Source organism: Haemaphysalis longicornis, unplaced genomic scaffold (assembly GCF_048455015.1).
Source record: "Haemaphysalis longicornis isolate Haplotype H1 unplaced genomic scaffold, Haemaphysalis longicornis Haplotype H1 scaffold_4, whole genome shotgun sequence".
Lineage (NCBI taxonomy): Eukaryota > Metazoa > Arthropoda > Arachnida > Ixodida > Ixodidae > Haemaphysalis > Haemaphysalis longicornis.
The window spans coordinates 81,026,635-81,048,032 of NW_027526361.1; the positions used below are offsets into that span (position 1 = coordinate 81,026,635).

At 46.5% G+C, this 21,398-nt stretch overlaps 1 long non-coding RNA gene across 1 annotated transcript in view; it reads left to right on the forward strand.

Annotated features, from left to right (window-relative positions):
• Positions 1–21,398, forward strand: part of LOC144180412 (uncharacterized) — a 589,231-nt gene that overhangs the window by 322,366 nt on the left and 245,467 nt on the right. The window contains exon 2 of the long non-coding RNA XR_013324407.1: positions 281–325. This is a non-coding gene — a long non-coding RNA (uncharacterized LOC144180412). The remainder of the gene's footprint in view (positions 1–280; positions 326–21,398) is intronic.

The following is a 21,398-nucleotide window of genomic DNA, read 5'->3' on the forward strand; positions in this document are numbered from 1 at the left end:
TCTGTCTTGTCACTTTAAATTATGTCTCGCGCTGTTCCGGAAGTACAACACAGGCTCTTTTCCTGTCCTTTCTTATAGTTGTTCTGTTCTAAACTGATCCGTGCTGTTTACATTGTAGTAGTGAGACAGAAATTTTCTCGTAAATCCACAATGATGTGTATACTGGATGTTTCGCGCCCTTAAGGATGAATATACAAGTTGGTTCCAGGGCTAAAGAGTAGTTTGGAGCTGTGATAACGGGCTTGTCTCTTCTGACAGTAGTCGCACTTTTTACTTACAGGTTTCCCGCCAGCGCCATCTCCTAGTTTCTGCGCTGACTATATAGGTAAGTGCCATGTTACTGGATACCTTAGTGCAATGATATAAAATGCCATGCTCGCCGTTATTTACTATAGTGACTTTAAAAAAAGTCGTCTTTTTACTTGGACACTATTGACATCGACGTCGCGAAGCTTGGCCTAGAGGTCTTGAAAGCCCTCGTTTCAACGTTGTACGCATCGTCAGTTCCTTAATCTGTATAAAGATTGGCAGTACATACGTTACAAGAGCATTCATAGAGACCATTACTATATATGTAATGTTAATGTTTATACGTGGTACCACTGTGACTCGAGAAGAAAAAGAAGGGATCAATTGAGCATAGCTCATGCTCGCCAACTTCTTTTTTTGTTTGCCGTGTCACTATACTACAAGAATAAATTTGTTTGCCCTTAACTGAACCCACTTTAGGAATGTTCACCTGAGCCCATGAGTGATGTCACTCAGCCTTGTTTCATTTCTATACGAAGCGCAGAAGCCACACACCAGTACTCGTGTACACCAGTATAGTCCCCCAACGAGTGCAATCAGCGTATTTATGGTTCAAGTGCAGCGAGACAGGCGGGACTGGAAAAAAAAAATGTCTCAGAATCAGAACTCAAAAAGCTTGGTCCCAGGGTTAAAGATAAATTGAATAAATATGAATGAATGTTAACTAGTCATGCATAAAGTTGGAAGTGGTGCATGAATATAACTGCTTTGGACAAATTGTCAGTGGCCGTGAAAACCACTAAACATAAAAAATCGTCTTCGAATTGGGATGGGCTGGTCTGCATTTGGCGATAACTCTAAATAATAAAAAAATGAAGTACCTCCGTCACACAAAAGAATTGTGTACGAAAAATACTCATTGCCAGGGACATCATACGGGGCTTAAACTTGTCGCCTTGTTAAGCGCCTTCAAGGAAACAATAAGTAAGCCCTACTACCCGTTCGACGACGAGTGATGGAAATAACGCTGACGAACAATAAACGAGCGTTAACAAAGTCCTATCAAAGTTAACAAGTTGACAAAGCCTTAACAATGTTAACAAACAAAAAATTTGTTCAGAAAGTTAAGTTAACAAGTGGTGGACCTCACAGTGTGAACAAAGATAACGAAAGGGACTTGGGATGAACATGTAATAGAAGAATATACAACCAACAGGGTAACAGATTGGATACCAAGAGAGGGGATTAGAGGGAAGGGAAGGCCAGAGGGATGAACCGGATAAACCTGGAAAATTTTCCGGCAGGGAAGGAACTCGGTTCGCGCATTGAAGAAGAAATTGGAGGTCTAAAAGAATTACCTTGCTCCTGTACTAACCATAGATGAAATGGCGATAACACTAATGACGATGACGACGATGACGATGATATACTGCTGATGATGATGTTCGGCTTACAGCAGAACTGTGGTCAATAAAACCTGGATCCTAACGACGGCGCTGATTCGAAGCGTCTCAATTTTTCTGGCCGGGTTTCACAATTGGGAGCGCCATCCTGGCCACACACCGCTGCGCTGTCACTGGCACAAACACAAAGTTTTCACATTAACAAGGTCGGGGGCTCTGGCGAATTATAGATTGATAACAAAAAACAATGCGGTCCCCGACTAGCGACTTGCACAACATTAAAAACGGACCAAGGTGAAAGCCCACCGTAGCCGTCAATATACCCGGCGTTTTCTTCTGCTCAGAATGTCCGGCAACCTCTACGCCACAACAAATAAAGCAACCATTACACCAAAAATAAAAATTGAGATTTGCATGTGATAGCTCCATGTCTTAGTGATTAGCTCTTTTGAATAAGGCTGCGAGGAAACGGTTCGCCCTTATAACGGAGAGGTGAGATCCGGCGATCGTTTACCGTATAGTTCGTATTATATAGAAATGCTTAATCTTCATCAGTGTCGGGTCTGGCCGCTACTGTGTGTTCTCTGGTATCGCAGGCAAACGTTCTGTGGCAGAAAATGATAGCACGTCGATAAACCGAAGCATGGCCTTGATGCGCATAGTGGTGAATACCACATGAGTGGTATTCACTTTGAATGTTGTGTAGAATACAGAAATTTTGAGAAAGTCCAACACTTGCTGTAAACACTGCTAAATATACACAATGCGGTAGACGTATTCCGCACGTATCGACAAGATGATTCCGTTAACGAAAAAACCTACAGTTACGTAGTCATCGGCTTTACTAACAACGGAATCGGTCCACCACACCCATCCAGAATGCGATTCTTGATACGTGTAGTTACTGAGAGGCTTTACAACTAGTTGCACTAAAACGAACCTGGTTCAAGCCGAGTTTATCGCATTTTGCCGCCGCCAATTTTATCAATTTTGCTTCACACGCGATTGACTCTACAGAGGAACAATTAATCAAGATGGTTTCAAATGGCATATTTCAAACATCACGGTTGATGTGTAGATTATCTAAAGTATCTGGAAATATCCACACAAATGTGGATGTGTTGCATCGCCGCTTTGAGGAATTCCTCGAAAGCGGTATAAGCAACTACCCTAGACCAGCAGATGCCCTGCAGTCCACGAGAATTATTGGCCGCTTGCAGGCGTTCCAAGGCGAACCGGCACCGCATATATCTCGCAGGCCGCAGGCGTCGTGGCGTGTATTCGTTGATTGCGCTAAGGGTCCGCAAGTAAAGTTGGGCATACTCCGCACGTGCCTTCATGGTAGCCCACTCGACAGCGCAGCAACCGTGCGGGACCACCCAATGAGCATCGCGTACCGAGCTGCACCTCCCGTTCCCTTCCCTTATCTGAACGGCTCATCTAAACGGGCATTTTTCATTGTGTTTTGGTTCTGTTCCCCTTTCTCCATTTGTGTATCTCTATTTGCTTGCCGTCTGTAATATACAATTTTTCTTTCAGGTATGGTTCACCGCGTATGGTTCCACCGCGTACTGACTTGCACGTTTGCTTTGTGCACGCCTGACAAACCTTGGTCAGTATGATGTAGTTCTATCGATGAATTATCTTTTCACGTCTCTTGACGAGTAAGAATAGAATAGAAATTTAATTCGTGTTCTTTACGAGACATGATGGGACGAGAGAAGAAGCTGCTGTGGACAGCTTAATAAGTTCCGGCTCTTTACGGGGTGCCAATCAGTACTAAGTGCCATAAACCAGCTGAATAGCGTACTTCGATCGAGCATTGCTGAGAGCCAATGGGGTGATCCTATTGTGAAGTCGGGTAGTAAAAACCTTGTTTTACTTGTCATTCCACTGAAGCATCCTTCATCTATAGATGGGATAGGTCGGCACGTTCACTCCCTAGTGTCCTCACACCACCCATTCACCACTCCCGAGTTAATGGTGAGTGAGCCTCACCATCAGTTAAAGCTAGAGAGTGCTGGTGAGGGTGAGCGCCTCTCTGGTGGGCGCACTCACCACTCCCGGTAAGCCCGAGTCACCACTCACGAGTGTGAGCGCCACTCACCACTCACCATTCGCCAGTGTGAGTGCACTCACCACTCACCACACTCGAGAAGTGAGCCCCTGACCACTCACCAGTGTGAGCGTCACTCACCGTGAGTGGTGAGTGGCGCTCGCTAGTTGTACCGGCCTTCCGGGAGGGGTGTCGGCTCACACTGATCACGGCTTATTGATATCACCGAAGCTCCCATTCTATACTCTTTAAAAAAGAACGTTCCTACTAAGCGAAATATTCAAAAAAATGTTAGGCGCAAATCTGGTAAAAAATAAATAAAATAAAGAGGATCGAGGAAGAATCCTCAATAAATTTTGACGGAGGAAATAGTTTCAAAAATAGCATGTGAAAAAGTAATTATGCGTAATATAACCAGTATAAGAACATGGACATTGTTCAAAAAATGCTTTGAGAGGTCTTGAGGAACAGTACATCAATGAAACGGAATTAGTGAACTATCCTCAATACATAAATAACAAATAAATGGTTTCCAAGAAATTTGGTCGAATTATTTATATGCAAAAGAAATGATAGGAACAGCGACAAACCTTTCACTTATTTTGACTGTTCCGTTTGTTATTTTTGAAGTAAATCATTGGTGCACCATAACCACATCTTATTACGACATCCCCCTCCAGGAAAGCGTCGGGGTGATAATATATGTGCTAATATGTCCTCGCACCAAAAGTAAACTAACGCAATAAACAGCGTGCTATTTTATTCCTCACGTTCCGTAGGTTTTGTATTCCGTTATAATTAATTGTTTCGTGTTATTCAGTTAGTAGGTTTAAGTTGTTTTTCTTTTTTGAGAAAATGGTGGCGGTGGTGTTATATTTTTACAGCGAACCTGTGTACTATCGCTCGTTCGTGTGCATTTCTTGTCGTGGTCCGTGAGCAGGTTTGTTCTGCAACATAAGCTTTACGGCAAAGCGAAATTTCGTCTAGTCCCGACACATGGGCGTTCTCGTTTCTTGCCACAATCAGAAAACGGCCGCAGCTGTCGGGCTCAAATTGGCATCCTTGGGATCCTTGCTTCGGGTTAACCACTAAACCGAACTATTGGCGAACTTCACGTTTCTGTCAGAGTTTCACTTCTTACAGCTCATCGCATACCACCCACAGTTTTACCCGTGGTAATATACACCAGCCGCCTTATTTATCAAACCACTATTGGTCTTCATCCTGGCCCTGTACCGCAGCCGTCCTCATCGTCTTTATTTGATTTGATTCGTGTTCACTCTAAACAATTTTAGTAGTCACCTATTCATCAAACACTTTTTTCGCGCTCTTTGCCCTAGTTGGCTTTGCACCATCACTATCAAGCATCATCATCATCATAATTTCGAATTACGAAGGCTCAATTACTATTATTCTTCATTCGCCAGACGATTATCCATCTTCAGAAGATTATTCTTCGGAAGATGTTTAGCGCTGCTTCCCTGTTGATAGAGACGCGTGCACAGAAGCTTTTATCGGCAACCAGCGATGCCCTTTTTTGTTCCGTCGCCCTCGATCGCTGCATACCGTCGTTCCATCGTGAGTAGCGTCGTTCCCGTGCTTCGATTTCAGGCCGTTTTACGTAGTTGTCTGCGTGGGTGGCATCATGTGAATTGTTGGCCGTATCTTCCTCGAGGGGTGTGCGAGTTTTGCGAATATGTGTAGCAGAATGAAGGAAAGAATACTCAGAAGAGGCCCCTAGCACCCCAGTGCATTGCACAAATGTGAGGAGGGGATGTCATTTTTAATGAGCCCAGAGACACAGTGTTGCCTAGTATTTTTTTTTTTTTGCGGCTGCGGCGGCAAAATCTGGCTAAATGCCCCGGACGATTTCTTGCGGCGCTTTGACTGTGTCTGCCTCGCTACTCTCGCAACAGTGCGCAGTCGCTACGGCGTCGTCGTCTGCAAGCTGTGCACTACAGCTGATTTCGGAGCGTTTTTTATACTGTCCTTTCCTTTGTGGTCAAATGTTCCTTCTAAAACAACATCCGACGGTTAACAATTGCCGTCGTTGGTGGGCATAGTTGGCGTCCTCTTCCGGCGATATCTCGTCGATTCTGTGCAGTGGTTTTCCATCCTTATCCGTCTGCCGGTGAGAAGGTGGGCGTTGGCAGCTTGGGCAGGTATCCGGCGACCCAGCCCACAACGGTGAGGCATCTTGCAAACCATTGTAGCCCCTATCAAACTGCCACTGTTATAAAACCAGAAAAAGCAGAGGATAATGGGAAAGAGTGCTGGGCTCATTGGGCTTATCGGCATGGCGGGGCGGCTTCACAAACCCGACGTCAGAGCCGTTCCTAACATTTTCTTTCCTACGTGTGTAGCAGTGACAGGGGCGAGGTTCACGCCGTTCCCTGTGGACTAAACTACGACTGATATCTGCAGGTGGCGCTGCGCATTTTCTGTCGGAATTTATTTCCCTCTGAACTGCGGTGAAAACAATTTTCCGGCTGTCTGGACCCTTCCAAAGGTTACAAAGAATTAGATTTACCATTGCGAAACCAGGTGTTGGTAGACAAGTTTGCCACAACAAATATTTTTGCGTAGGGAGCTGCAGTGCCGGTTAAGTTTTGTTTTCGTGCCAGTCGCTGTGGTGCTGCAGCAAACTACAGGCGAGAAGCTACGGAGAAGACTTGTTCTAGGACTCGTGCATTGAATAAGGATGATAATAGAGAGTTTTCTGCGCAGTTTATGTGCCTCTGGAGGGCTCGAAGGATGCTATCACGCAACCAAGAATGCCGGCAGGTTTACTATTCTCCGCCATTTTCCCCTGAATGGAAACATTGTATACTGCGCTCATGCCAAATTATTGAAGGCACAGTATAGCTGGGGCTAATGGATTACAGAAATAGCAAGATTCTTTGGCAGCACTTTGTGCACTTTCTTACGCTTTGTGTTACGCGAATGCGTCGGTGAATTTCCGTAACATATATCCCCAAACAGCCGTATCAGCACTTCGTAAGTTTTTGTCCCGGTAGTAGAGCCCTCGCCGAAAGCTCTCGCCGAACGTTTTCTCGCCGAAAAACCTTTCGACGAAAGTTCAACCCATACAGATATATGGAACATACAAACCTCGTGAGCTGTAGTTTCAAGTCTGCTTTATTTCACCACAAAACAGTGCACGCAAAAAGAAAAGGCGAGATAACAACATGATAACAACACAATGTGGTGTGGAAAATGAGGGAAAAGCTGCTATAATAATTTTGACTAAGCCACAGCGATAACGATAACCACAGTGATAACGCTAGCGCTAACCCCGGTGACGGCGGGGTGTGGTGAAGTTGGTCTTTGAGTGCAACGTCATTCCGCCAAGCAAAGTGCTTTATGAGCGGTGCGCTGAGCGGTGCGGTGAGCGGTGCTTCGTGAGCGGTGCGGTAGGAGTGCCTTCGTCTGGAGGCTGCTCTTTCATAAGCAGCACCGCTTCGGGAACGTGAGCGCTCCTGTACGAGGGCTTTTAAAGACAAAAGTCTTCCTTGGGCTACCAAACCAGAAAAAATTGCTTTGTGTCTGTCTGTGCGAGTGAGTTATTGAGCGAGTGACTGCGAGCGGAGAGCGTGAGCCTGAGTGGGCGCGAGTGGGAGTAAGTGCTCAGGGAAAGATATATATTTTTAGTGAATGACGTCCAGTATTACCGAGGGATGACTTAGAAAATGGGACTGGAAGGAGTTTCGCTGCGCCGGTCTTAGCGTTTAAGTTTGCCCCATAAAGTTTCGCACTCATTTCCCCCTCATAAACGGTGGATATGAGCGGCAAGCAGTAGTGTACTTCAGTATTTTCACGCGATTAAATATGTTCGCACGCTCAATAAAAGCGCCATGTGAATATTAGTCGGATAGCGCGGTTTGAGTGGGACCGACTCAAAGCAAGCTAGGATAGACAATTGGCCGTCCACCCCATTTCCCCTCTCGTTAATAGCCTGTAGGAGCAGGAACGATGACAACAAAGCAAAACCACTCAGACAGGATCAGCTTCAGTAAGCTAATTTGCTACCGGAAGCAGAGAGTCTCTGTAAAAGCACCACGTCCACTTCTATCGGAAGCTCGCGATTTGCTATAACTGTCCTTTCTTTTTAAATAATTTTCCTCTCCCTTCCGCAGCTTCCTTTTCCTTTCGAACCCTTCCCTCTCTCAAGCACACACATACAGGACCACACGCACCAGTACAGCCGCCCACCCACACGCACACACAGGCCGAGGGGTTTAATGAAGGCGAAAGAATTCGGGCCTTATTACGTTTGCGTGCTACAGCGGGCTGGGCGGGAGCGGCTCTTGCAATGCGGCAGCCACGCGAGGTTCTTAATCGCACGGGATGGGATAAAGGACCGGCACAATGTGTTTGCCTGGAAGCGGAACTAGCGGGAGTCTATAAAGGGTCGGGATAGTCTAGCTGCGCCGCCCCGGTGCTCACAGCGGACGGTTAGGGCTATCTGCGAAATAGGGGCGGTGCGCGCGACTACGGCCGGCACCTATTTTTCAGCGCGAGCCTACGTGATCGGACTGCCTCGTAGGCGCAACTCATTCCTCTTTGCGCCATTTGCACGTGACTCCTTATACCAGCAAACCGCGATGCGCAAACGGCGCCGTAGAGAACTCATTGCGCAATATTTGGGCCAATCACGTCTGGAGGAAAGCCTCGGCTTACTGTGATTAAAGAGGCGCTCGTGATTCAAGTTAAAGATTACGGTTTATGAAGACGCGTCGAATCGGTCCACCAACCGCTTCTTTATTTCAGCTACCCAACTGTTCATGTAGGTTTACGAGGACAGGTTACGTGACGTAATCGAGTGGTGGGGTAGTACCTATAGGCTGCCCAGTGAGAGAACCATGTTCGTGTTATGTTTATCCTAAGCCGCTAAAAGTGCCATAAAAAGACGTCGCATTGAGTTTTCATTTTTTGGGGGCAATTATTAGGTTAATTCATGATTGTTTCTTATTTAATATTATTTTGTACCTTCGGCCTAGCAACTGCAGCCTCCGTGTGAACGGCGCAGCGAAAGGTCCCCCCAGCGCTTTGCATGCGAGTGCCGTGTGTCTCTACGGCGCAATGGGGTTGACATCGGCTTTGTAACGCGAGGGACCGATGTTCAATCCTTACGAGGGAAGGCGGTGATTTTTTTGAAGCTTGTGTTTCGGTGCGTGACGCCCAATGACAAAGGTGTCGATACCGTGACCTCGAACAAGCGACAGCGACAAGCCGGGCCCCTAAAGCACTCCGCACCTAATATACTACTGTTACTACTATTATTCCTCCTGCCACTACTGGGAGTGACAAAGCTGCCATTCTGTTTGATTCTTGGTGTTTGGTAGTTTCTCTGGTTGGCATTTGCCATTCTTGACTTGCGGTTGCAACCGAACAACTGAAGCGGCGCTTGTAGCGTAGATGGAAGCCACGCGAGCATCACGATTTGGAGTCCTGCCTCAGTCAGAGCTTGAAAATATCGTTTTTCGTTCGTTGTGATGCAAAAAAATGTTCAGAGATACTTGGTCTGATCAGTAAACGTTTGTAATATAGATAGACATCAGTCTCGAAGCAGAATTTTATATATTAGCTTCGTTTGTGGCTCATGGTGACGTGCCGCCTACAGATGCTATAAAACATTGTCTGCTTGCCTGAATAGCGGTGCTGTGGCAAGGAGTGGTACTACTACGCGTGAAATTGCGGGGAACGACCACCGGCCGTAGAAGATTGTATCTAGGGACGAAGCGTAAATGTAAAACACCAGGGAGTTAAAGTTTAGTAGAAACAATACTAAACCGTGGTGGTCTAAATTTATTAGTGTGCCGACAACACGGCATGCCCTGCAGCACCGATGCACAGATGCGAATTTGGCGTCGTAACTCCTGACTTCAACCATTTGACTAAGAACCATGTAGAGAAAGTATTGCGGTAGTTATAATTATTTAATTTCTAGCCTGTTTTATTTAATTATGAATAATACAAGGTAAGCCGCGTGTCGATAGATTCGATCGGTTTGGTCAGCGACCACGGGAACCTACATTAGAGACCCAAATATTTTTTCCAGCAAACGTAGAAACGCGTCAAAGAAGAAAAGTTGGTTTCTACACTGTTTGCGCAGACTGCTTTCTATTGCACTGGCTACAGCGGCGTCACCTAAGAGCTCCTAGGCGAGCATAACATTTACGGCCGAAGAAGTGTTTACACAGTTTTAAAAATAATCAATATTGGAAGCATGCCTAGCGGAAAACTAGACCTGTTTTTAAATTTAAAACTCACCCGAGTCGGTACAGCAGCCCACACTAAAGAATCGCTTTGCGAGTCCCACTTTTGAAAATGTGTCGGTGAAGAAAGAGAATGATATACGTTAGTGAGGTTGAACACCTTAAGGTATTAAACTGGTGTCGTCAGCTTAAAGAATTAGAGCGCATTAAAAGCACCCTCCAGCACTTTCCGCAAAGGGTTTTAACAGTAGGTTTAAAATATGCAGTTTCTGCTCAGCGTACAGCTGCTGCTAGTTTAGGAGAAAAAAAACGTTGTCTGTATATTTCTTCTATTTCGCGTGACCGAGAATACGGGCTTGTAGATGAATTTTATTTCACTATGTTATGGTCATGATTTAGAATGCAGTTAAGCTTACGATCCCAAAAACTGGCGCGGAAGAAAAAGGTAAACAGTCTCATTATTATTGTCTCATGGGAGTACAGCATGAACCACGGCTTTTAAAATTGTTCAAGCGCAGGTTAGGATTCTGAAATTAGGTAGCATAATCGTGGAGTTTGAGCTGTATAACCTGGTATAGTTGGAGTGTTATACCCCGCGTGCGTCGCATTGATGAGTATAAGCCTTTTTATTCGTGACTACTTGCCGTTCTTCACCCTGGGTGAAGCAAGGTAAGAGGAGGACGTCGGTTATTGTCGAAGCTCAACCATGCAGAAGCAGTTGGGAAGGGCACTCATAACGCACTTATAACTGACTTTTAACCGTTTTCCCTCAATGCGCGTTTCCTGAATAAATAAACCTTTTAATCATTTCCTAAGGGCAGTGTCTATGCAGTTGCTTCACGCAGATGGTCAGAATATACTCTTTTGCAGCAAGGTTGCCGTGCCACCCCGAACTAATACATTTCTTCCCGCAAAGAGCTACCCGCTTACAGGAATTCCCTCCAAGACATACGATGGCAACATTATTTGGAATGCGCACGGGGCAAGTGCGAGCTCACCCTAATCCAGCCTGACATTCGCGCAGCACTCTTTAGCTGATCAGTGTGTTTTTTCCTCTGTCGTTAATTAATTCCGCCTTTAGTTCCCGTGACCCAACCTTGATGTCTGGCGCTGCCTTTCACCTTTTCGTCTAATTGCCCCAAGGCTCCGACCCCGCGCCGTCAGCAAGCCGTTAGGAGCCCCTAGTTATTGATCAGTGGGCAATTAAGCTTTGTGCTTAGATCGAGAACGGCCGCGCTCAGAGCATAAATGGCGGTGGAGGTAAAGAGAAATAGGGATCAAAGAAATAACTATGGCAGGTCTCACGGTCGGGAAGGTGTTTCCTTCGGAATGGCACGGCAATATTACAACTCAAATCGTTTGCTTTCCGGGGCGCCTGGACTTTTCTCTTTGAGCGTATTTTCCTTAGTGGAATGCATCTTCGTATGCATTGGCGCATACATTGCGTGCGTGCATAGCTGTGCCCAAACGAGACGTATAGAGAAAAGGATCCTCATAGTGGATTTGAACACGATCAAATCTCTTAATATAATCAGGCCAATCTGACGCACATTAAGTATCCATAAGTGGTCCGAATGAATTTGTAGCCCATTGCGCACTATAGCCAGGCGTAGCTTCGGCGCCGAGGCGTAGCACGTGAAAAACGCTCTGCCTAAACGGCGGTGCCGACAAAATCGACGCGAAAAATGTGCCTCACCTCATTGAGATATGCTCCAAATATAATTATTTTTAGGCTTCCCTTTATCTATTTCTTCTTCGGCAATATGCATATTAGTCCCCGTAGGGCTAGAATTCAAACTTGAGATTTGCCTATTCGCCTTCTGGAACACGTCGCGAAGCCTGAGTATCCCGTACATTCCTTATGTTTGTACTTATATTGTTGGATCAGCACAATCCAATCAAGGCTGAAAGGATAACATCGCATATTCAAGAAAGCACAACAGCGTAACAATGAGGGAAGTAGTAATCTGCAAGATTACTTCAGGTGCGCTTCCTAGATAGTTCCTAGTGAGCGAAACTGACCCATTATAGGGTTTAAACGCAGCTTATTGGTGAACATCCCCCTTGTTATCATAATTGGCGCTGCGGACGCAGGAGTCGGAAATATTAAAAAGGCCCTCGCGGAGCGTTACCGCTGGAAACGCCTATTCTAAAGCGGCAATACAGCGCAGTTTTAAAAACAGATGCGATACCCAAGAAGAAGCAGGCAGGTAAAGAGGGTGTTAAAACTTTATAGATCATCATTATCACTGCACCGATGAGTTCATCATCGTCGGTGCCCGTATTCGCGCACGAGCATCTCTTGCTCGAGCTGCTTCGTCTTTGTTCGTCGCCATCTTGAAAAAAGAACACCACTGTATCACTGGTACGTTGCGGCTCTTGGTCTTTCCTCTTATTTTATATTGTGCTGATAAACCAGGAAAGAAGGCCCTGTGCGATTCCAAGTGACCTGAACTTTGGCCTATTAAAAGAAGGAAGACCCCTCGATGCCGGCGACGGACCCTTGTGATGGAAAGAGCCGCGGTGGTGCTACCGAAAGCCGACCGACGCATGACCCACGTGATGGGCAGATGACACGACTAATCAACCTCACTTCCGACCACTGCCCGGTGGGTCCAGACACTAATTTTGTGAAAGGTGAGGTACACGCTAAAGCTCACTGCGTAATGGAAGATGCATTTCCTGAACAGAGTATTCGTGTGTGTGCGATCCGCCTTGATGATCTGAAAACAAGAAGAGAAGAGGTGCGGTTCATTGCTCGAGAACTACGCAGAGGCGCAGAAGCAGCACTAGGGTTGACCACAACGACCAACGATGTTTATGATGTGTTCAAGAGTTTTATGCGCCAGTTACGGAAAATTGAAGTTGAATTGAGCTCGTTAAACAAGAGAATCGAACCGTTCATCGACACTGACTCCGTGGATGAGGAATATGCCACCAACATCGACTATGAAGGTTAAATTAATTTTGCCACGATCCGATTATACCATCAACTGAAAACCAAGAAATCCGACGCCACAGAATAGTGCAAAATATTCGAGAAAGTGCATTCATCGACAAACTTCGCGGAGTTTTTTACATTGACTGAACGGTGCCATGGCCAACGTGATTTGAAAAACTCTGATGAAGAAGCTTCGACGACAAGAAGCACGCATCTGTCAAATCTCCTGCCCCAAGCAGAGAGTGAGACGATGACCTGCTCTTTGGCAGGAAGTGACGTTCAGCCACAAGTAGAAGGTTTTTGTGTTCCCTTCAAGAGTTCCCGGAAAGGAACCCGATTTAGACAGGCTGTTTGCCTACTGGCGTAACAGTGTAACACGCCCCGTATGCCGTATGTGTGCTGAATAAAACCATGGACACTTGTCCTCAGAAAAAGAAACAACAAGATAAAAGAGCAATATTTGTAGTAAGCACGAAAGCGACGCACGAAACTGAAGACAGAGATACCGACATTTTCAAGACACATCGTCAGCCGAAAGGAGAATGGCGCGCCCTGGCAGAATAAAGGCACACAACTTACGTATGTTTGTCTACTCAGGAAAGTGTTGAATGGAGCAGCACCTCTTGACCGATGATCGCACAGTTACAACCCTACTGTGGCGAAAAATGCGGCAGTGGCCTAGCCCTCACACATCGGTAAAAACCTGTAATTAGAATCATACATTTGAAAACGGCCGTTCAATATTTTGTCCGGGGACATATCTCACCCACGTGCTCGAGCTTCTCAAGCAAAATCCCCCACAGGACTCACTGGAGCTCACATGCAACCCAACCCACACTGACTTGGAAAGGAATGAAAATGCACACGCTATGGCTCGCGAACTCACATACCGCGGTGGCGTCATACTCACATACCACTGGGCCCGCTCTGCCTCAGGGTAACTTATGACATTTAGTGACATAACGGGGAACTACCGCCTCTTAATTGGACACTTCCTCCCAGCTCATTCATTTCTTAAGATACGCCAGGCGCATATTTGGTGGCTCTTTCGAACTGACGCTTTCCCTAACAGAGCTTGATTCCATCCATCCATCCATCCATCCATCCATCCATCCATCCATCCATCCATCCATCCATCCATCCATCCATCCATCCATCCATCCATCCGTCCGTCCGTCCGTCCGTCCGTCCATCCATCCGTCCGTCCGCCCGTCCGTCCGTCCGTCCGTCCGTCCGTCCGTCCGTCCGTCCATCCATCCATCCATCCATCCATCCATCCATCCATCCATCCATCCATCCATCCATCCATCCTTCCGTCCGTCCGTCCGTCCGCCCGTCCATCCGTCCGTCCGTCCATCCATCCATCCAGTCATCCATCCGTCCGTCTGTCCGTCCGTCCGTCCGTCCGTCCGTCCGTCCATCCGTCCGTCCGCCGTCCATCCATCCATCCATCCATCCATCCATCCATCCATCCATCCATCCATCCATCCATCCATCCATCCATCCATCCATCCATCCATCCATCCAAATTCCCTTCATCAGCATGCCCTCAATGTGGGGAGCATGCCTCACTAGTCATTCCATCTGGGAATGTCTCCAAAACCATATAATTACCATGAGTGATCAGCAGAAGGAGGTGTTGTGTAGCTCTGGCCAACTATACAAGGTAGCCCTGGTCAAAAGAGCCACCTGAAGTAGCCGCCAGCTATCGGCCTGTGACCACTGCGCTTCTCTGACCACTTCTTGCCTGAATGAAGTGTTCCCCTTTCTCCCTTTCTCCCTCCCTCTCTTCCTCCCTCCTCTCTCTCTCTCTCTCTCTCTCTCTCTCTCTCTCTACTCTGGAAATGTCCCGGCTTCATGCTTGTTGCTTGATATCTGCGAAAGTGATTCATGTTATGCGGAAGCTTTTACACTTGTGCGGGGGGCAATTTTTATAAAAAACCACTCAAATGTGGATATCGCGTGTTTCCCATTTTTAGCGAAGCTAATATGGCTATGGTTCTGTCTGTTTTTCATGCCTGCGATAAAGAAGTCCCCTGTGTTCGAAGTGCGAGGCGTTGAAAAACGAAGGTGCCGGTGTGTGTGTGATCAGTACGCACGCGGTCACCAGCAGAGTCGCATGCCGTTCAATACATGATTTGGATCTTGACCTTAAAAGCCTGCCAGCCTGGCAGTCTTGGTGCCATAGAGAGCTTAAAGGGACAGACAACCGATTTTTGTCGAGTATATATTCTCTATCCCAAATGAAAGGGCATCACTTAAAGCACCTTGACGAGAAACGGTTTTGCTGATAACGCCCTAGAACTTTTTAAATCGAAATTTTTAGATCTACGAGCTGTATGTGTCCCTCCCAAAAATAATGCTGGCAACCATGACATAGAGTAGCTAGGCAACATACTTTTGTCTGTATGCGAAATGAAAAACGATATTTAAAAACTTGTCCCCAGCTAAAAAAGTTTGAATCAGAGGCTTTGCTGTTCCTTTATATGTTTTTTAATGCAACATTCTATTTTGCACGAATACGCCATCTGTTGGATAGACGATAGGTAGAATCTGGCTTGAGGTTGTGGAGGTGGGGAGTTCGATTTTCCCCTCCGCGACGTTTTTTTTAAGCTGCCGTTGGCGTATTTGGAAACTGAAATCGAATATTTCGGCAGAACAAACGCCCATGACTCAGGCAGAATCGACAAAGCTCCTTCACTGGGTCTGTTTACTGAACGCTGCAGTTGATTCTGGACATGAAGGCTCAGTTAGCCACACTGAGAGCAACCCAGCGACGGCGGGCGGCGTGCCTTTAAAATTTTCAAAATAATGTTTAGAAATACATATACAATTTAACCTTGTTTAAATACTTGTGCTAAAAGGTTTTCAATGGGTAAATAAACATTTCAGCAGTTGCAATAGCTGCCAGGTTTGCAGGTCACGTGACAGGGACACATATTGTAGTGTCAAGTTTCGACACTACGAACCACCACCCTTCCGATTTCAGGGAGTTTGCTGCCAAATTAAAATTATTTCTGCCAATTTGTTTAGAAATTGCTTGTGGTTAGCGGGCTATATAAAACGCTGGCTTTCATATGAGCTAGAGAACATACACGCCACAAAAATTGGTTGTCTGTCCCTTTAAGAGGGCTCAACGCTAGTCGACCACTCTCGACATGTCGTAGACACTCGAACCACGGCCCAGGGGTTTAAAAGAAGGTTCCCTCCACCCCGAGTAGTCCGAGTGGCGCTGGCTACCACCCCCAAGCGCAGGAAACAAAAATACCTTAACATAAATACCCCAGAAAGTGGACGGGAAAATAGCCCCGCAGGTAGCGTAGTGGTCATCGCACCAGACCGGTATTCTGGAGGTCATGGAATCGGATCCCACCCGGCGGGCGTTTTTTTCTCCACTTTCTTGCTTTCTTTCCAAATTCTTTATCTGTTTCAATGACCGACCACATCATATATATATATACAGGGTGTCCCAGCTATCATGCACCAAGATTTTAAAAAAGAGTAGTGGCGTAACGCGACGAAAACCTAATGGATAATGTTTGCAGTACTGTGGAGAAGCGGACAGCATTTTTTTCGTTAATGAGACTTAATTAATTAATTGTAATTAATTATCTAACTCGCGAAGTACTGCCCTAATCACTAAAGTGTCAATGAGGCACTTGTAGGTACCCACGAGGGGCATCTAACTGCGGTATTTTCAGCGACGAACAAATTACGTACACATTTATTCTGACTGATAAAGAAAACCCGCGAAATATGAAAAATACCACGTGACGGCGCGTCCGCGCGCGTCGTAAAGCAACGCCCTCAAACAGGCTGCCTTTGAGTTAGCCAGAATGAAATAAACAAAAGAAAGAAAGAAGAAATCGCCACCAAGTTTGTGCCTTATCTGCACACGCGCCTTATCAAGGTGATGCGCTGTCTCTTCGGGTGGGTAACACCGGAAGCAGTTGCTTTCAATCAGCTTATTTGGGGACGCTGCTTTACAATGCGCGCGGATGCGCCGTCACGTGGTATTTTTCATATTTCGCGGGTTTTCTTTATCAGTCAGAATAAATGAGTACGCAATTAGTTCGTCGCTGAAAATACCGCAGTTAGATGCCTTTCGTCGATACCTACAAATGCCTCATTGACACTTCAGTGATTAGGACAGTAATTATCGAGTTAGATAATTAATTATAAATAATTAGTGAAGTCTCATTAACGAAAAAATTAGTTACCGCTTCTTCACAGTACTGCAAACATTATCCAATAGGTTTTCTTCGAGTTACGCCATTACTCTTTTTTTTAAACTTGGTGCATGATAGCTGGGACACCCTGTATATATATATGTTCATTTTTACAAGACTGAGATAGACAGAAACGTGATGGCACCCTCACAACAGAAATTTATTTTGCAAATAAACATATATGCACCCGGTAGCCGCATGTCTTACGGTGATACTATGAATTGCATCCCATGTTCTCATATAAATATGCACTTCTTGCAGAAATAGTGCTAGGGCCTGCTAGCTATGCACTTGTCGCATCGTTTTTGTATTACGCACTGTTACGACGGTGCCATCCGACCACTGGCAAGCAGTTGTTACATTCGGGAAGGCGTCCCCTAACCGGGCTCTGTCGCCTCCGTCACGTCAGGTAGGGTGGGTGTGAGAGGCCAGCAACAATTGCTGCCTTGGAGATGACGACAAGAAGTCGTAGGCAAACGTAACTGTTTCACTGCATGGCGAGAGATGAGCCGAAGCAATACACAAACAATACCCTTCCGGGCGAGGTTACAGTACAGGACTCGAGCAGAGTGACAGCATGGATTCGCTGCATCAAAACCAATGAAGTATCTAACAGGAGTGCGGGTTTTATACAATTGCCGTAACGGCTCCGCGGCCTTTCCCAAAGCTTTTTTGCACACGGCACGAACATAGTACTCACACACACAACACTCTTTCCAAAGTTAGTGAGGGGTCGGTAGTAGCGGTGCACGCTGAGTCTGAGAGAGGGGGTAGAGGAGATCTCGGCTGCGGCGTCCGCGTCGCCGGGTAAGGTCTCAACATACCGCGTTTACAGCCACCGAAGTTTGAATCGCGCCGACAGCGAGGCGCCCGTGTTCCGGCCGTTCCCAGGCACGTTGTTACTTGTCCGAGGCAGCTTTATTACACACGGGGGGACTCCGGAAAACTTGTAGTCGTAACAGTATATAGACTTCGAGCATATATTGATTGTTTCACTAGTGTGTTTGTCCAAGCACGTGGTAGCGCCAAACTTTGCCTTGCATCCATACTCATCACAAGGCGTTGCCAACCCTGAGAGTTAGTCTTTGTTATTTATACTCCGTTCATGTTCCTTCAGTCTTAAATTGACGCATCTTCCCGTTTGCCCGACATAAGGACGTGAGAAAGTAGAACAGCAGGCACGTCTGAGGAACGAATAACAGCACACTGCAGGCTCTACTGACAGATTTTAACGACAGTAGCTCCCATCCTGCGAAAGATCAGCGGTATGGCCTTGACCGAGATCCCTTTATTTGGCCGGAATGTTGTCTGTGGCGCAAGCCTAAATACAAGCAGATGAATTGTTGGGCTTCGCCACCTGTAAGCAAGACAGCGCCGTTTATTTAGCCCGCTGCCTGGCAAAGGCAGGTTCGTTTTCACTGATGGTCCAGGGCCAGAAGTGTCCTGTCTACAAACTTCATGCGGCTTGCTGCTTCAGCTTTATTTTATTTCATCTCGTTTCCCGGCAGTTTTGTGAGGTTGAAAACTCCTTTACTTCTCAGAAGGGTCTCATGTCGTTGCTACTGAAGGGACACTCAAGTAGACAAGCGAGATTTACCTTGTACAATGCGCCTCGGCCGGCCGTTGCTATTAACCCTTCGGTCGACACAAGGGAACAAATTTTACCGTGTTTCAAACATTCTAGGTTAGCTATTTATCATTTCGTGATCCTCACAAAACTAACCCAAACACTCACAAGGGTTTTATTGCTGATAAAAAAAGTTGAACCCGTTTGTCCCGCTGTCCGGTTTGCTCACTTTGCTCAAGTGGGACCCATTTGTCCCGTTCCCTACTTGACGCATATATTTTTACGGGTGAAATGGTGCGAATAAACTCTCACACAGGGGGTCGTTGCATAGATTCAATGTGTAGTTAGCGTACCCTTCTTTTTTGCTGGTTGTGGACTAGCGGCATCACCACGAGTTGATGCTCTAATTCCTGGGCGTCGGCAGGCTAACTATCGACGTATCCTGCTTTTTTTTTTCTTCACATTTTTCAGCAGATTTTTGTTCTTCATAATACTTCTTACCTTCATACAAAAATAACATCGGGGTGTTATCAACAGCCCCCGCTCCTTCACGAAGGAAATCGCACAGCTTTTCGGAGGAGGAGGAGGAGGAAAAAACTTTATTTGTCCCATCCGTTGAGTGCAGTCACTCCGGACCAGTTAGGGGTGTCCTTAGTCCAGGACTCCCTGGCTGTATCCGGCCTTCCGGGCCCTATTCACCAGCCGAAGCTGGAAGCAGGGGTCGGAGATGGTCAGCGCCGCCGCCCACTGTGAAGGGGTAGGGTTAGGATTGGGAGGGAGGTCTGGGATGTTCGGGCATTCCCACACTATGTGGTATAGTTATCTATATACACTCTCAGAAATCTTAAAATATAGTTATTGGTTGTTTGTAAGTAGCTACTCTATTGCAAAAAAGATAATATTTGCGGACGAGGAGATTTTCCCAGCTTGAAAGTAGCTCCGAAAAATGCCAAAAATTGAGCTACGAACATGAAAAGCAAAGGATTTTGCTTGTCTTCGAGCGTACTTTCCTTCAGCGGCAACGCTACGAAAGTGCTTCTCGAATGTTCTGCCATAGTTTCTAGGAGAAATTACTGACCCGTACGCATTACCATCTGACTTCTCTGGGAGCAACAGGGCATTTTTACCTTCCTTTTCCCGACCTGTCACCCACTTGCCTGTAAAGGATACACCACAGCACAAAGAGGCTTGTAGCGGGGAAGCAAACGCTAAGGTCAATTCAAAGTATGCACGCACTACTCCCACCCGTAATATTCGAGCTGCTAGCATTCTGTGTATGCCGACTACACGTGTTTTTCAATTTAAAGATCCACAAATCCTTTCCCCGGAATGATTGAGCTTAAATAGCTAGCAATTATACCAAGCCAAAAGGACGATAATTATTGTATATGAAATCTGCGGCAAGTTGTAGAAATATATCGTGGCAATCGAACAGAAGAGAGCAATGTCGAAGAGGCTTCAGTAGAATACCCGCCTTTAATTTTTTCTCTCTGCGTTAAGAGGAAAGCGAAATTATTGCCGTAAATTTCTTATTTTGGAAAGCGCAGTAAGTTCGCCTATTATTATGAAACGGACATCGAGTAAGAAAACTAGAGGTGCCTTACCGCTACTTGACTGTAGTGTTGAAACTTAACTAGTAAGATTCACTTTTTCCTCACTAAAACTCACAGCAGTGCTGTCGTTGGTGAAGCCTCATAATTTCCTTGTAGCAAGAATGGTTAACTGTCGCTCAAGGGTTCCACGCAGTGATAAGCCAGGTTTCGGTTTCCGAGAAGGGTGGAAAAATCTGTGCGTTTCCTCCTGGGTTCTACCGCAAAATTCTAATCCTCGCCAGAAGGGGCACGTAATGTCGGCTCTTATGACGCATTCTACGCGGCGAATTATTCGTTCTTAAAACGGGGCTGCGGAGAGAGCTCTTCCACCCGCGTAGCTATAATAGGCCTGGTAGTTTCACCGCTATGCTGAGCTACGTTGACTGCATGAATGCACCCGATTACATTCCCCATTTCTCTCTTTTTATGTGTAAATCATCTTACTCTGCTTCGTAACAGTTCTCATGCTCGACCTCACGCCATGCATCGACCGCCAAGCAGGGCACGCACTCTATTGAACCGGGCTAGCTTCGTTCATTCCGAGGTCTCGCTAGGCCCTCACGTGGCAAATCCCCGACGCCGGGCACCTTATTTCTTTTCGGACCCTGTCCGTTGCCCATAACTAAGGCGGCGCTGTGAAAGGAAGAGCAAAGGGCGCTGAAGGCTCACCCAATATTGGCTTTCCGGAGTGATACCCAACGCCCTTGCTTCACGGGGCCGCCATTTATTACGGTCGACGTAATTTCCGGCGATAATAATTTCCCTCCTCCCGTCTCGTGCTCCTTATCATCGCGCCTGGCTTCGCCTGGTCTCGGGGGAGTGCGTCACGGCGAAAGCCTTGCCGCGTCCTCTACGAAACGGGATGTGGCGCTGTTGAGAATCATCGAATGCGCGTGTTGCCGGGCCGGTTACATGGCCAAGCGAAGTTGGGGGGTGTGAGAAGGGATTTAGGAAGGGCTAATGAAAGGATTGAGTTAAATTAAGAGGGAGCTGTGAAACCGGGGGTCCTCAGTGTCTTCAAACAAACACTAAGACCTCGTAGTAAGTCAATTCCGCTATCCCCCCCCCCCCTAACGACTAATCAGCGTGCACTAATCGGCGAGTCTGACGAATGAAGAGGTCCGGCGTAGAATTTCGGGGAAA